This window comes from Martes martes (genome assembly GCF_963455335.1).
Source record: "Martes martes genome assembly, chromosome: 6".
Taxonomy (NCBI): Eukaryota; Metazoa; Chordata; class Mammalia; order Carnivora; family Mustelidae; genus Martes; species Martes martes.
In genome coordinates, this window is record NC_137893.1 from 10,465,959 (window position 1) to 10,483,308 (window position 17,350).

At 40.2% G+C, this 17,350-nt stretch overlaps 1 protein-coding gene across 6 annotated transcripts in view; it reads right to left on the reverse strand.

Moving 5' to 3' along the window:
- The window catches only part of ARID1B (AT-rich interaction domain 1B), a gene marked incomplete at its 5' end in the record, with an annotated part of 439,771 nt that overhangs the window by 313,302 nt on the left and 109,119 nt on the right, over positions 1 to 17,350 (reverse strand). The window lies entirely within an intron of this gene.

Genomic DNA, 17,350 nt, shown 5'->3' on the forward strand with positions numbered 1-17,350 from the left:
CTGATGCTCTGTAGGATGCTTGTGGCTTGGCTACAGGTATGGGGTGTGGTTTCATTTCAACTAAGGTCCAAAAGTCCCAACTACACAGGAGCAGACACTGTAACCGGTTATTAGCAATTCCATTTACTGCTTCTGCTAAAAAGAAACTACATTGCTTTACAACCAAAGACAACCCTTTTAGAAGACAGTATTATGTCTATAACGCAATATAACCAACAACATGAGTTCTTAAAGGAAAGATACTCGTATCTAATATTAGAACAGTATTTTTTCCTAGTTGATAAAACAGGTAATGGTGGAAAGCGAAGTGTGCTAGACGCAAATGCCAGATACAGACAAAAATGGCCCAAGTGAGCTTTCTCCACCTCTAATTTACATGAACCTAAAAATCCTTAAAATATTTGCTCAAAGAGAAGTCCTTCCTCATGCCATAAATACACCATGGATGATATTTTTAATTTTTTTTAATGAAAAATCTATTGCCTTTTTTTTTTCCTAATTGGGAGAGAGAGCAGTAGAGAAAAAGAAAAGGTATGATGGCAAAAAGCACTCCGCAGAGGAGGACAGTGAAGTCACCTTGTTAATAATACAATATGGCCCCCTTGAGAATCCCAAGAACTAGAGCTCTATAAACCCAAAAGGTTAAGAAATCAGTGATCAGTTCCAAATACACATTTAAAAACACAATCCCTATAAAATACTGAATGAGGAGAAAGAAGGAATGGTAAGAGAAGGAAAATATTAAACACTTCGACTCTAAGACCAATTAGCACAAGAATTCGTAACACAATGAAGTAAAAGGGGAAAATGCAAAAGCTAAAGTTCATTTTCTTTGTGACCTGATTTAGATTACTGTCAGGGCCTGTCAGCAATGATCACAAACATTTGGCCGCAATGGCTCACAAATGCCTCGTCACACAGACCCGAAGCTAGTAGAGCAGACAAGTTTGTATTGAAAACCATTTAGCTGCACAGTTGAATTCTTTGCTTTTATTTATTTTACAACTTGATATCTCATAATGAATGTATGTCCCTGCCATAAGCCAAGCCAAAGAATTTCCATAAAATACAACTCCACATGCTAGAATATCGTACACTACCACAACACATATCCTTCCGTTCAGCACCCATATGTTGATTTGATATCTAATACTATATTTTACACAAGCATCTTTGCAGTTTGATTTGAAGCAGTTAGGATAACACTTTTGCCAGTGTTAAAATGACTGCAAAGCTCAATCAACACAGCCGGCAACTCCCCTAGGAATTGCACTTTAATATGTTGATTTTCTGGTTTACAGAAACCCTTACACACAATATGAAAGTGCCGTTTGGGGGGGGGGGGGCTCTATTTTCTAAGACAACAACAGGACATATTGTGGCAGAAATTAACACCAGAGCAGCCACGAACTTATTAGAATCTGTTACTCTCTATTCCAGCTCTGAAAAGCTTGGGGGCAAGTGGGGGTGCAGGGGAGGCATGGGAGGGTGGGCGGGAACATAAGCACATTTTCAATGGAACCACAGCAACAATCTGCAGAACACAGCGAACTTCAGAGGAGAAACCACCCAAAAGCCTTTGCTTGGGAGATTTTACTGCTGCCTTCCACAATTAAAACCCATTGCTCTCCTTTTAGATACCTGGCCTAATTTATCTGGTACTCACCCTCTGTGAGCCTGGGATGAGGTGATTTTCAAACCCAGTACAATCAGGCTATCAGTTAGAACTGGGTCCCAGTGCCCATCTACTGAACCCGGCCTGCTGTCTCCAAGGCCTACCAGACCTCACTTGTGTGAACGGGGTCAGTCATATAACGATACCCATCTCATATCTCCAGCTATAAAATAAGGCTACTTTCTCTATTAATTCATATTAATATTGTAACGAGCAATATAATAATCCGACCTGGAATGCTACACAGATGCTAGTACTCATTAAAAAAGTTACAGCGGTATCTTTAAAATATTATTTCCTAAGTTTTATCTTTAAAAATCCATTTCTAAATATAATACCTCAGTTGTCTACAACTAAAGTCTAATTCTTTAATGATCAATATTGCTTTTGTCTTAATCAATTTAGATGCAGGGCTTTCCAAGATCTTTTATACGCTTTTCTGACATCTAAGACCAAACAGTCATTATTATGAAACATAAATCAACAAGTTGAGCCGTAATACACTGAGGGCCCCAGAGCCTCCTGCCGAAAGCCGTGCACACAAGACTGACCCTGCTGAGGGCTGAGAAACTGATGGTTCAAAACAGGGAGGCCCTAGGGGACTTGTCCATGAGGGAAGCTCGCAAGCTCTGACAGCCTCGAGTTTTGTAAAATCAATTCTGGCTACTGAGAGACTTCTTGTGTATATCGTAGTTCGCAAACACGCTTCGGCTAAATAAGATTACCAGAATGTTGGACGCAAGGGAAGTTAAACCAAGAGTTACTGGGCATCAGGAACCAAGTGAGGGGAGCTGGACTCACAAAGCACTTCTAGCTGACCAGACTCACTACACAAGCACAGCCGCAATCATCTTTCTCAGGTCATTTCCAATTCTACTTTTACCACAGGGGAGATGATCAGACTTAGTTACCCCCTTAGTTATGCGTTGTCTTTACTGTTTGTCCTTATCACTGGACTCTAAGCTCCCACATTCTTGGAATGCATCCCAGAAGAGGGACTGCCAGTCACTAAATGTTTGTTGGATGAATGGGTGTTGTTCTGTGATTACTAAATCAAGTGATTATTATATAAAAAATTAAACAACTGAAGGAATACCTCATAAAAATGAAATCACCTGCACCACCCAACTCTTTGAAACACGTATGCCCAGCTTCATCCAACAGCCAAACCCTGAACATCATGCTCACAGCCACACAGCACTCTCAGGTGTTAACTGCTAACCCTCGTTTAATTTAAGTCATTACCACCCAGCAAATGTTCTGGACCTTTATCATGGTTTGAATAAAAGATCACTACACTAAACTAAATGGAAATCTCTAGAAAATGCTTGAGATCAGAGCCTCTTTGTTACCTAAAAACAAGAAAAACAAGAATTTATTTCACTCATTTCTAACTAAAGAAGATCTTACAGTGGAGCGTGAGCACACATAATAACAAAAAATTTATTCCAATTTCCAAGAAATATGAATGCATTCATATATTACTGGACAGAGAAAGTAGAGTAAAAAATGATTCATTTAAGTATTTACTTCAGGAAATCACTCTGATACAAAAACGTGAGTATTAACTTTCATATCCCTGTATCACGTTAAATGTGCAGAAATTCCGGGCCCATTTTTCATTTTACCCTACCCTGAACTCTTTGCTCATACTTCAAAACTGAAGAAATAATTGAGGTTTATCTTCTCTCCTGTTTTCTTCCTCAAGAAGTTTTAGAAAACTGTTTCCTCACCAAGTATACAGGTGCACTGACCTCCCGACCCAGCAATTTCCCTTGTAAATATATGCCCATGAAACGCTCACATGTGTCCCAAGAAGGACATTCCATGCAATGCTATTTACAAAAGTCAGAAAGAGGACAGTCTAACGGTACGTAAATGGAAAAATACAGGCTTTGGTAGAGTCATACAATGGAATTCCTCACAGTAGTTTAAAAAAAAAAAAAAAAGGTAGTAAGGTCTACATAGCGAAATGGTTCAAATCCAAATAATATAATGCTGAATTTTAAAAAGCAAGAAAAGAATGCAGCATAATACCATTTGTATACATTTTTAATACACAAAACAGTATATATTTTTTATAAATATATATAGTAAAAGTTCAAAAGCATGCATTGGAAAGGAAATATATGGCGTTCTCTGGAGAAGGGAGAGGATAAAAGATGGGGGGAGCTTCAGCCTTGCTTTTTTCCCTTTATAAGAGGGAGGTTATGAGGCAGATGTGGCAAAAAACCTAACTAACACCTAACAATCTTGGTGTAGTTACACAAGTGTGTTATATTTGTTTCTGCGCTTTTTTGTGTGCCGAAATTATTTCATAATTTAAAATTCTGAAATAATGTCACCTCCACCCTGTCCCCCTTCTCCCCTCCCCCAAAGGCAGAGGCATGGAAGCTGCTCCAGAGGGACACAAGGCAGGAGACAGGCCACAGGAGAGGGCCTGGAGAGGAAGACGCCTTGCCGTGCTGCTTTATTTAGAGAGGTGCCGCTAGAACTTTGCTCCAGAGACCATCCCTGATTACTATGTCCGGTGCCGTGTCTCTTCTAGGCCTTTACCTGGGGCAAGATAAGGCCAATGACTTCTATATGGTCTTCATGCTTTTCCAGCATTTCCCAATGGCACATACAAGGGATACTAATCTGGCAAGTTAATTCACAGAAATAAATTATCTAATCAAAAAAACTTGAGGGGCACCTGGGTGGCTCAGTTGTTAACCATCTGCCTTTGGCTCAGGTCATGATCCCAGGGTCCTGGGATCAAGCCCTGCATCGGGCTCCCTGCTCTGCAGGAGGCCTGCTTCTCCCTCTCCCGCTCCCCCTGCTTGTACTCCCTCTCTCACTGTCTCTCTCCGCGTCAAATAAATAAATAAATAAAATCTTAAAAAAAAAAGTTTGCGAAATAAACATAAAAACAAAATATAACATACTAGCTACTAAAGGATTTGTTAAATCCTTAAGAAACCCATCCACCTTCGAATGTGGGATTTCTCAAATTTATGACTACAAGCATACCACCACACCCACTGGCATGTGAATTCTATAGAAAATGGGGCCTTATAATTGGGTGACGGGTATTAAGGAGGCACTGGATGTAATGAGCACTGGGTGTTATATGCAGCTGACAAATCCCTAAATTCTACCTTTGAAGCTAATTTAAATAAAGGGGGTAGGAGGGCTAGGCAGTTCAGCTCATCGTTATAGTCAGAAGGTCTGGTCTGTAGTAAGCACCCAACGAATATTTGTGGACTTAACCTCCTGAAATAAGTGTATAAATCACACACCACCAACATATAAATGTAAGAGCTTTCTGCTTTGAGCTACACAATGGCCCAGTCCAATGTTCTATCTCCACAACAGCTCACAACAACATTAGGAACAGATATAATCCCCCTTGACGTGAGCTAGGAAGTTATGGTCCTAAAATACACCTTGGTTTCCATTACGGATCTGTCACCCCTGGATTCTCTGAATCTATTTACATTATCAGTTTTGTCCTTCCTTTTAGAGGGAAATGATTTAAGATCAAAAGAAATACTTTACATTGTCCAAAATTTATCACAGACATTTTATTTTTTTTTAAAGATTTTATTTATTTATTTGACAGACAGAGATCACAAGTAGGCAGAGCGGCAGGCAGAGGTGGGGGGAGCAGGCTCCCCGCTGAGCAGAGAGCCTGATGCGGGGCTCAATCCAGGACCTGGGATCACGACCTGAGCCCAAGGCAGAGGCTTAACCCACTGAGCTAGGTGCCCCTCACAGACATTTTAATACAGTGAGATCATTTTAATACAGGGAAGTCACCCATCATCGGCATTTGGGTTGGTCCTACGTTTTGGTTACTGTAGACAATACTGCTATGAAAATGGACATCTGAGCATCTGTTCAAGTCTTTGGATAAACACCCAGTAGTGGAACTGCTGGATCATCTGGTGGTTCTATGTGTAGTTCTTTGAGGAACCGCTGTACTGTTTTTCACAGTGGCTGTACGTTTTACAGTCCCACCAGCAGTACACAAGGGTTCCAATCTCTCCATACCCTTGACAATTGCTGTTTTTTGTTTGTTTTTTTTTTTGTAATAACCATCCTAATGGATGTGAAGTGGTATGACATTCATTGTGGGTTTGAGTTTCAGTTCCCTAATGATTAGTGATATTGAGCATCTTTTGTGTGTTTTTATTGGCCATTTGTTTATCTTATTTGGAAAAATGTATTCAAGTCCTTTGACCACTTTTTAATTGGGTTTTTTGTTGTTGAATTGTAGGAGTGCATCATATATTCTGGATATTAATCCCTTATGTGTTATATGATTTACACATATTTTCTCCTATTCTGTTGCCTGCTTTTCATTCTCTTGATAGTGTCCTTTAATGCACAAAGTTTTTCATTTTGATGCAGTCCAATTTATCTTTTCTTTTGTTGCCTGTGCACGTGATTTCACATCTAAGAAATTCCTGCCAAATCTAATGTCACGAAGCTTTCCCCCATCTTCTAAGAGTTTTATTCTTTATTATATACTTATACCTGTATAAATATAAAATAATGTCTATGCCCAATGTGGGGCTCGAACTCACAATCCCAAGATCAAGAGTCGCACACTCCACTGACTGAGCCAGCCAGACACCCTTCTACTAAGAGCTTTTAGCTTTAGCTCTTATGTTTAAGTCTGTAATCCATTTTGAATTTATCTTTTGTATATAGGGTAAGTTTAGAGTCTAACTCCATTCTTTAGAAAAACATGTTGTTCTTACTCTATGTAATTTTCACATCAGCTTCAGATCCTTTTGTTCTAAGAAGTAGTTTGGTTTGGTACCTACAGTTCCCTCCAGAACTAAAGTATACACATTCAACTCACAGTAGTTTCTGTTTATGCGAAATTCAAGATCAAACAAACCTATTTTATGGTAATAGAAATATCACAACACTGGCTGTGGGATATATATAACAAATGTCTAAAAAAAGACATGAAGGAACTTTCTGGGAGTGATGAAAAAATTCTGTATCTTAACTGGGATGGTAGTTTCAGGGATGTACATATGTGTCAAAACTCATCAAATGGTACACTTAAGATCTGAGCATTTTATCATTTGTAAGTTATACCTTTAAAAACTACTAGCAGAATATGTATACATACTTAGGAACTAAAGTAGTTAAACTTTTAACTTCACATGTTTTATAATGTATTTATGTTAAAACATCACTGCCTTATTTATGACATGTAAATTCCCTACTTGATAATGACGGTTCCCAGGTGCTTAACAGGAAGTGTTTGTATTTTCTACTTTACATAATCTAAAATAGCACACAACAATTGGGTATATTGAAATAATCATGGTGGTATGTAAATTCAAATATCTGAGAGTCACAGTATGTACAGAAACAGTATCTCTGCAACCCAGAATTCTACTTCTATGATTTTATCTCAAGAAAAAATGTGAAACAAGTATACAAAAATATGTTTAGCAAGGAATTCACTGCACCCCCTGACAGCATCCCCACTGAAAAATATGGAAACTGCCTAAATGTCCGTCAGCAGAGATTGGGGAAGGTGATATTCAATATCAGCTTATTAATGAACCTCATTGTAGATAAAATGTACTTAATAGCAAGAAGCATTATTAAGGTGTACCTTAAAGGGTAGAAGGTTAAAAACGGTATATGTAGTAAAAAGGTATTTTTTAATATGAAAATTTGTGTATGTGTGATTATCTGAATAAAGAATTAATAGCCTAAGGCAGTAAACACCAAAATGTTATCTATCATTTCTTAAACCAATTCAGTGTTTTTCATGAATCTAGAACAAAATGCAATTTATTTTGGATTATTTATTGTAGTCTATTTAAAAGTTATCAAGAAGTGCGTTACAACAATTTGCCTTTAACAGCAGAAAGCTCCTTAATTTTGTTTGTTTTTCATCATAGGCTTGAGCCCCTCCAGGTAAATTCCACAAAATGGGAAGGGAAAAAGCATAGGAAAAATCGTAAGTTCACAACAGTTACATTTTAGTCATTACTGTGGCAAATTCTGCTGGCTTCCGATTTCACAGAAAGATCAAACACTGTTTTTCATGCATAAGAGTCAGACTGAAAATTCCCCAACAGCAAGGAATTCAGATGCTAAGCCAATGTGTGGTTGAACCAATTGCATGAGGAAATTTTATTATGTCAACATGTCCAGTCAAAAATAATGTGCTAGAAGGTAATAAATAAAGTTTACAAGGTCAAGATCCTACAACTGCCATAATCTACAATCCCTTAAGCTAAGTTCCCAATTGAGACTTCTAAACAATTTAGGTCCTTTTTTTTTTCTTTCTTATTTTAAAAAGGAAAATAAATCCTGCCCTTAGGCTTGTCTAAGAAAAAAAGTCAAAACAACAAACCTCCACAATTCCCTGAAATTATTCCTTCATGCTTGAAAAACAAGAAACTATCAATAAATGTATATTGAGTGCTTACTGTATGCACTGTATACTCAAGCTAAGTTCCCTTAAAATTCTGTCCAGCTTCCCTTGAGCAAGAGAAAAAAGTCTATCCAGAGTTGAAGAAGGAGTTGGCAAAGCATTGAAGGGTCAAGCAGTGTCTTAAACACCAGAAAAGGCTTGATGACCAAACCACACAAACAAGCCAGTTACACAGCTTACGTTGCTAAGGAGCACACTGCGTTTGGTCTACGTCCTTATTCCTAACAAGTAACTTCCGGGCCACAAACACTGCTGTTTTATGGCCTGAAAACTAACCAACATAATCTAGACTGATTTAACCCTCTCCCTTTGGCTTAGGCGTTTTTTTAAATTCTTACCAAAATATATTTTTTTAACAAACTTAGCTATTATGCAAAATTTTAAACATATACTAGAGTAGAAAGAATAGTATTAAAACCCACAGTTTAAGTAATTATGAACTTAAGACCAATGTGGTTTCATCTACAGCCCCGCCCACTGCTCCCCATCCCAGCTTCTACCCCATCGTATCATCTCATTGGAAGATTACAGTACCTGCAGCTCTTCAGTCTCATCTGGGGCCCCAAAATAACACATGCAGGGGACCCAACCCAGACATCTTGCCTGGAGCCAAACTCAACAGAGTCCCCTAAAATCAGTCCAACCAACCCACAGACCCATGGGTAGAAAAATAAACACTTGTTGTAAACTACTGAGACTTTCAAGTTGATTGATTTGCAGCATTATCTGTCAATAGTTACCTGGAACTTCCAACAAATATTAACAGTAGATTTCTTTGGATGAATAGAATATTGTGGATTTTTCACTTTCCATTTGTGCTTTTTATGTTTTCCACATTTTCTTTTTTCTTGTATTTTAATTCCAGTGTAGTTAACACAGTGTTACATTAGTTCTAGTTATACAGAATAGTGAGTCAACAGTTCTGTACATGACTCAGGTGCTCATCATGACAAGTGTCCTCTTAATCCCCTTCACCTACTTCCTCCATCCCCTCACCCACCTCCCTTCTGGTAACCATCAGTTTGTTCTCTAGAATTAAGAGAATAAATTTCTTTGTGATTCATGGAACAAAGTCGAAAAGCTCTCATTTGCAACCAGTATGTAAGTCTTCCCTCACGACACATTTGTTTAGTAAAACATCCTTGGGAGGTATACACACGATATAAATTATAAACATAAACAAAGGGAACATAATATACATACAACCTCTCTTGGACTTCTGCACAGTTATAAACTGCCACAAAATTTCACTACTTATTCTAAGTCCAACTGCTCTATATTTAGCAAATCACAGCTTAAGTGAATACTAGGTCAGACAATGTTCTGCAGAGTGAATATTCTATATGGCTGTGGGAACTAAATGGTAGTGCCTCTCCTGACCTCAATTTCCAAAAGTCAGGGATATGTCCTGAACAGCCATTATTTCCTCTTTATAATCATCATCCTTCTATTATCCATGAATTTATTTATACCCTTCTTAAATTAATTTATATTTCTAGTCCATGTTACCTCTTGAGGGTAACCAGTTCTGGAACGTTATTATCCGTTTCGTAAAGTGGTACATCCTTTAATTTTCATAAAATTGACTCCAAGCTTCAAGGAGTGCCCCCTAATGCCAGCACACAGAACTTGAGTAACCGACGTACGTCCCGTCCACGCTCCGCCCCTTGATGAATTTCAGCGGCTCCTCGGAACGCGCTCCGGCAGGGCTCACCGCGGAGCCCCGGCTGCACGCTTCCCAAGGCACCGCAGAGCAGGCTGCGTGCAGGAGTAAGATTACTTTTCTAGGTACTTTTTTAAAATAGCCGCTAGGACACATTTTGTATTCTCTCCTCTACCTCCTAACTACAGCTGTTTTCACCTTTCCTCCCAGGTCAGCCAATTAGAGGAGATTTTGTTTAAGTATTCATAAAATGCAGGCATTCACTGGCAGTAAAATGCTTCCTCGCTCATTTACAACCAGTGTTGAACTGAAGTCTTACTGTACACAAAATTAACACACAAGTGTATAATTGTAGTTTTATGCTCAAGTGCCCTAATTATGCACTTTAAAACACTTTCTTCCCAAGGATTCATCGAGGGCATTCGATATCACAGATCTATAAAGGCTACAGTACGCTTTTTGATAAAACAGAAGCGTAACAGGAAAAAATCTGCAGCTTCGGAGAGAAAAGTCTCTGTGCAATGCACAAGTTGATAAATCTCATTCCAAAAATTCTGGCTAAAAAAGAGAGCATATTTCCAATGTATTTAAATGTACTGGGGGACGGAAGGGGAGGGTGTGCCTTAATTCACACTGCTTATTCTTGAAGGAAACAGAAGCAACATACAAAAACAAGTGGTCTAAAACCTTTCACAAACTATCACAGGGGAGAAAAATACAGCTAGGAGCCTACAATGCCTCATTTATGTAATAATGTAAGCAAGGAAAAGAATTAACAGTAAAAGGGCCATGCTCATTTCTACCACGGAAGCTTTGACATCTGGGTTACCAGCATTTACATTTAAAACAAAATAAAAAATAAGGGTTTTCCATACAAAACATATGCAGTCAATTTTAAATTAGAGAATCAAAACTATGGAAATATGCTGACATAATGTGCACAAAGCTCTACTTTGTGGAGGTAACAGTGCATACAGAAAGCAAGGAAGGGCTCTGAAGGTAATCTATAGTAATAAATAGGTCAATTCTGCTCACGGAAGCAGCATTTTCCTAGAAAAAGCTACTTGAAAAGAGAAAGGAAAGGAAACAAGAAAAAGGCCTGCGCTGCTTTACAGGGGTTCAGCCGTCCATCTAAGAGAGTACGTCCCCAAGAAAACAGGTACACTAATCATTTACTTAGTGATGAATTCATCTCACTGGAAAGCAATTTGGAGTTTCCACTGCTCCTGTTACATTACTGCCCAAACTGCAACAGGTAGTTCCGGATGAGTGAATATAATCTTTGAGTTGTTTCCGTTTAAAACACACACACAGGGGCGCCTGGGTGGCTCAGTGGATTAAATCCTCTGCCTTCAGCTCAGGTCATGATCCCAGGGTCCTGGGATTGAGCCCCACATCGGGCTCTCTGCTCGCAGGGAGCCTGCTTCCCCTCTCTCTCTGCCTGCCTCTCTACCTACTTGTGATCTCTGTCAAATAAATAAATAAAATCTTTAAACACACACACACGGCACCTGAGTAACTCAGTCAGTGATGCAGCTGACTCTTGATTTCGGCTCAGGTCATGATCTCAGGGTTGTGAGAATGAGCCCCTGAAGGGGGTGTCCAAGTTCACTGGGGAGTCTGCTTGAGATTCTCTCCCTCTGCCACTCCACTCCCCCTACATGCACGTGCATGTGTGCTCTCGCGCTCTCTCTCTCTCTCTCTCTCAAGTAAATAAATAAAATCTTTAAAAATATATATAAGAAGATTATAAGAAAAAAAGCCAAAACAGTACAACAGAATCCCACACAGAGGTTAGAACAGCTGGAGTTTCTAATAAGACTTTACAGTAAGTGTCAGGGGGCGCCTGGGTGGCTCAGTGGGTTAAGCCTCTGCCTTTGGCTCAGGTCGTGATCTCGGGGTCCTGGGATCGAGCCCCGCATCGGGCTCCCTGCTCGGCTGGAAGCCAGCTTCCCCCTCTCTCTCTCTGCCTGCCTCTCTGCCTACTTGTGATCTCTCTCTCTGTGTCAAATAAATAAATAAATAATCTTAAAAAAATAATAAAGAAACAAATAAAATAAAATACGTGTCCGGCTACATGATGTTCATGTTTTTAAACCCCACCACCTGGGCCCCCTGTCCACGTGAGGACACCGTTTAGTGCAGGTAAAATGGAAGACACTCAGCAAGGACAACTGATGGGAACTGAAGAAGGAGCTGCTTGCCCAGCTGCCCTTCTGGCCAGAGATTTCTATTTTTATAAAGCACAAAAAGAGGAGCCAAGAGCTTTACCACTTTCCTATATAAACCCAGCTGCCAAAATGGATGTGCCAAAGGGGAATTTCAGAGAATTTTAAAGAGATAACCTTTGCTGAGGCTGCAATGTCAACTCCACGACCGCATGACCGGAGCATGTGCAGTGAATGCTAGACTGGAAAGTCTATTCTATTTGAGATAACCACGGAGTGGGGGAAACAGAGAAAACAGGGATTTACCAGAGTAAGACCAGAATTCTAAAACAGCCAATGGAGAAACAAGTAACCAGCAACTTTTATGGGGGAGAACTCAACGGTGGAGGGACAGCAGGAGGAAGACTGCTCACTGCAGACCCTTTCCAGCTTGGGGATTTCATATCATGCATATCAATGACTTCTTCATGTGCGTGAGAGTTTTTTTTTTTTTTTTAAATACAGCTTTGAAGTTGTCTGTTTTTCTTTTTTTAAGTGGAAGATGGAGGGATGCCATGTGATTGCACTGTTACCAACAATCTAAAGCTCACCCTTTTAGGGGGAGGTGCTAGCTGCTTCTATATCCTATCTATATCTTTCTTCTCTCCTGCGAGAGAGAGAGAGAGAGAGAGAGAGAAGGAAAAAGGAAAGAAAGAATATGAATTTTTAAAACTATATTGTATTAAAACATGATCCTTTGAAAATGTACAGTCTAACTGTTCCATGAGATTTTTTTTTTAACGGAGAAACATGTACTCATTAATCTATCTACCCGAACTTTAAATGACGCAAATGTTGAAAAATGTATGAATGGAGAAAAATAATAGCATTGGTAATGCAAAAGGGTCAGCCTTCTCCACATACCATGGCCAAGATCCAAACCTGGCTATTAAAGTCTTCCTCTGAGACTTGAGAATTCAGTAGGCTGCAGAATCTAAGAATAGACAGTCCCAAGGGAAGAACTAGCTTGGGGACCATCACTGGCATCCTCCCTGACTGCAGGCACGGACACTGACTCAGATGGCAGTGAGGCCACAGGCTTTTTGTCCCGTGCTTCCCAGGGACAGAACGAGCTTCAGATAAGCAGAACCAGCTGGGCAGTTTATTTTTTGCCCCAACTTTCAGAATGAGCCCGTAACAAACAATGAGGAGTAAATTTATAAAGGAGTCTTTTTGCATTAGAGGTTTGTACTACTAACCCACCATCTCTCAGTGAGACTAAAGGAAATCAGTATGCACATCAGTGACTGAAAAACTGACTTCTTGGTCTGAATTGGGGGTCGGGGAGGGAAGGGACGCAAAGATCCTCAAAAACATATCCAACACACAGTACATATATTTGGATCAATAAGCTTTTGTTTTAAACTAAAAATATATATCCATTCCCACATGCTCAGAAGGCTAAGCCTAATTACATTTTATTGTGAATTACTTTATCATACACTATGAGAACTGATAAGAGATTTCAGAGATCACACGTTCAACCTTCTCCTAGGTCAAGGTCAACAAAGCTAGGTCAAGGGTTAGAAAATCGGCACCATTTTACCCAACTAAACTAACAAACAGAACACAACTCGCTGCTCTGCTCTCCCCTTCCCTACCCCCACACCCCCACACCCACCATGCTCATGTCACCTTCCAGTGACCCTCAGTCAATGAACAGAGGACAGGGGAGTCACATGCAAGAGAAGCACGGAGGGGAGGCTGTAAACGGACACTCAGGCTGGAACAGGAGGAGCAGAGGACACTTTGGAGATCTCGCTCTGTTCTCGAAGACAATAGTGTACACAGACAAGAGTGCCAGAACATGAGAAAAGCAAGCACAGAAGATGATGAGAAAAGGGACAGGTCAGTAGAAGTACAATGGCCACAAATGAGAACTGCACATAATTTTAAGTTTGAAAAGCTGAAGTCAAAATGTCTGGATGGTTTGGATTAATTTAGAAGGCATTAGGATATAAAATTTCTACCAACACAGACACCACGCGCTCAAGACAAAGTGGGAAGGGGGCAATGGGCTCTTCATTTTGAGTCGTTTAGCATAGAGACACAACTTCCATGACAAACTTGTGATACTGGGTAATAGTTTAAAGAGGAGTTCCAGTCTGACGTTGAGGAATATGAGGAAATGATGCTTTGGATACAATATCAAAGCCCTTAAAATATAAATATATCCCAAAGCAAATGTTTATATGAAAGGAGAAAATAATGTAATTATTTCCCTTGAGAAAGAAAATTTGCCATTTTTTTATTTCATCAGAGAGAACAAGTGCCAAATATTCCCTGAAGATTGGCCAGGAGGAAAAAAAAAAAAAGGATGTTGACATATTACAATCATTAATAGAAAGACACCTGGGGGCAGATGTCTGGGGGAGAATTTACTCAATACAGAATTTTCAAAAAATTAAATGTTTCACTTCTTTCTACTGTCTCCTCTATTTATATTAACAAATCATTAAAATTAGATAGTCTAACCTATTCATTCTGAAAATCAATAAATAATCATAATTATCCCCCTCAAAACTATACTTCAGCACAGACTGTCCATTCTAAGCACCTTTGCAGGTAAATCAGTAGACTTTAGGGAATAGAAAAGCCATTTAACTGTTTTACTAAAACATTAAAGGGTATAAAATAATTATCCTAAGATACAGCCCACCAATCCAATGACAAATAAGGATAATTGGGCTAAAAAGTTTCTTATTAATCCTAAAATTAAACCATATTCTAAATCTACCTTATATTAATTAAGAAAAATATTTCTTCCATTACCATTAAGAGGGAAAAGCTAGGTTTTAAACAGTATCCCACAACGATTTCCACTTTAACAAATCTTTAAATTTAAAAGATGTGCTGCGTGGGGCAGCTGGGTGGCTCAACTGGTTAAGCATCTGTTGGCTCAGATCATAATCCCAGGGTCCTGGGACTGTGCCACAGTACTGCCCCAGGTCAGGCTCCCTGCTCAGTGGGGAGTCAGCTTCTCCCTTTTTCCCTACTTATGTGCACTTGAGCTCTTGCTCTAATAGATGAATAAAATCTTTAAAAAAAAATTAAAAGGAGGGGGGGGACCTGGATGGCTCAGTGGGTTAGAGCCTCTGCCTTCGGCTCAGGTCATGATCCCAGGGTCATGGAATCGAGCTCCGCATAGGGCTCTCTCTCTCCTCAGTGGGGTACCTGCTTCCCCCCCCACCCCGCCTGCCTCTCTGCCTACTTGTGATCTCTGTCAAAAAAAACAAAAACAAAAACAAAAAAAATACATGCATAAATTAATTAATTAGTTAATTAACTTAAAAGGGGAAGCTCTCTCTGATTCAAGGCAAGGTGTATGGAATTGGTGGAGATCGGTCACATTTTCTAAGCAAAGATGCTACATTCAGTACTCACTCACAATCACTTCAAGCATACAGCTATTTCTTACTGCCAGAGAAAACAATTAGCAGCACTACTACCCAGTCAAGTGGTGGTTCCTGAAACTCAGAAGCTCTTTCCAGGGTACTCCACTCCCCACACTTGGTATAGCCTAATCAACCCAGAAATCCCTGTCATCCCCTTAGCTAACTGTGATCACCTCATTAAGTCCAGGACACATCAACTGCTGGGGTTTGGGCACTCCATCTTCATAGGTTCTCATGGCCCTAGATGGTACTCCCCATCTACAGGTGGCTACCCTCAGTGCGGGCTCCCTCTGGGGCTTTGCGGAAAAGCAGCGCTACGTAGGTGGCCATGCCCTGACAGAACGTAGGACTTGCTGTGCAACTGGTAAACCCCTCCACTGTGGTTTGGATTTTCGATCAGGTTGTCCCACAAACAGACTATATTCTAACTCTATTTTTACCTCAACTATAAACAAACAAATAAATAAAACATTTTTTAAAATCTCCATTACAGGAAAAGGGGTTGGGGAAGCAAAGAAGCTTGAAAACAGTGAAGGTTAATCAGAAGCAATGGCTTTCAAATGCTCTTGACTCCAACTCAAAGGGGGACATATATTTTATATCACAACCATGAATACATATGACACCCTTACTACATGTGATACTTTCATATTTTCTACTGCTTATATTCAAATTCTTTCCCTTTTAAAGAAATGCCTAGCTGCAGCCTAATACACTGCTTTCATGTTCCCACAAATGGATCACAATGAGCAGTTTAAAAAACACGGCATTTGAGGATGACATTTGCAGATCTCTGGGAAAACTGTTCCAAGTGACATTATGATATTGTCCACAAATACTGGTCCCTGCATTTCCTCTCCCCTGACCTGCAGCTGCTGTTTACACACACAGTGTCACTGCCAGAGAGATAGACCACCGCTGGTCTGCGTGGGCTAAACAGCGAGAGCAGTTCACTAGGAAGACGACTGGCAAAACAGACGGAGGGCAACCCCCCCCCCCACCCCCCGAGCAGGAGAGCAACCTACAGACAGTACCTAACTCAGAAAAAAGGGACACAGTGACTCCCGGAAGCAATCAGGAGTCGAAGCAAGAAAGACTGAGGAATAGAGACAAAGCTGGAGTCAGACAGGGTCTGGTTCTGAGGGGAGGATCAGGAGAACAAGGCCACGCTATGGGAGCAGGAAGCCAAGTGTCAGAGATGGGACGCATCAAACTTACCGGCAAGGGAAAGAAGTGAATTTGAAAGTATGGAATGAATAGAGCTCCAGAGGAGACAGAGCAAGGAAAATGAGATGGGAGGAAATTTTAAAATAAAATAGAGGGGCGCCTTTTAAAATAAAATAGAGGGGCGTCAGTTAAGCATCTATCTGACTCTGGATTTCGGCTTAGGTCATGACCTTGGCATTGTGGAATCGAGTCCCATGCCAGGCTCCGTGCTCAGCATGATCTCTCTCTCTCCCTCTCTCTCTCTCCCTCTCTCTCTCTCTCTCAAATAAATAAATAAATAAAATCTTTAAAATAAAATAGAATGGAGGAGGAGGGGCTAGGACTTCTCTGGACTTTCTACATAGGTCACAAAACAAGTAAAGCATCCTAGGAAGAAGGTAATTTGTCCAGGGGTGCGGGGGAATACAGAGGATCCTAACCGTGGGAACCCTGATCACCACGTCCCTGCGCTAATCCTGAGGTTCCCAAGCAGTGAGCTCTTTGCCAGGTTTATATTGATATTCAGGCTCATCATCTCTGTGGGAGAAATACTCGGGAAAGAAATTATAACAACCACCACCTGAAATTTGCAATAATGAAACAACGCTCACGAGGAAGAATGAAAGAATGCACAGCCCCAAGGCTCCTGTCGCCCGTTCCCTGACCAATGAACACCAAGGGGACAGAAAAAACTAAAGGCAGTTCCCTTAATTGAGTGTGCACCCTTAGAAAATACGGAAATTAAGC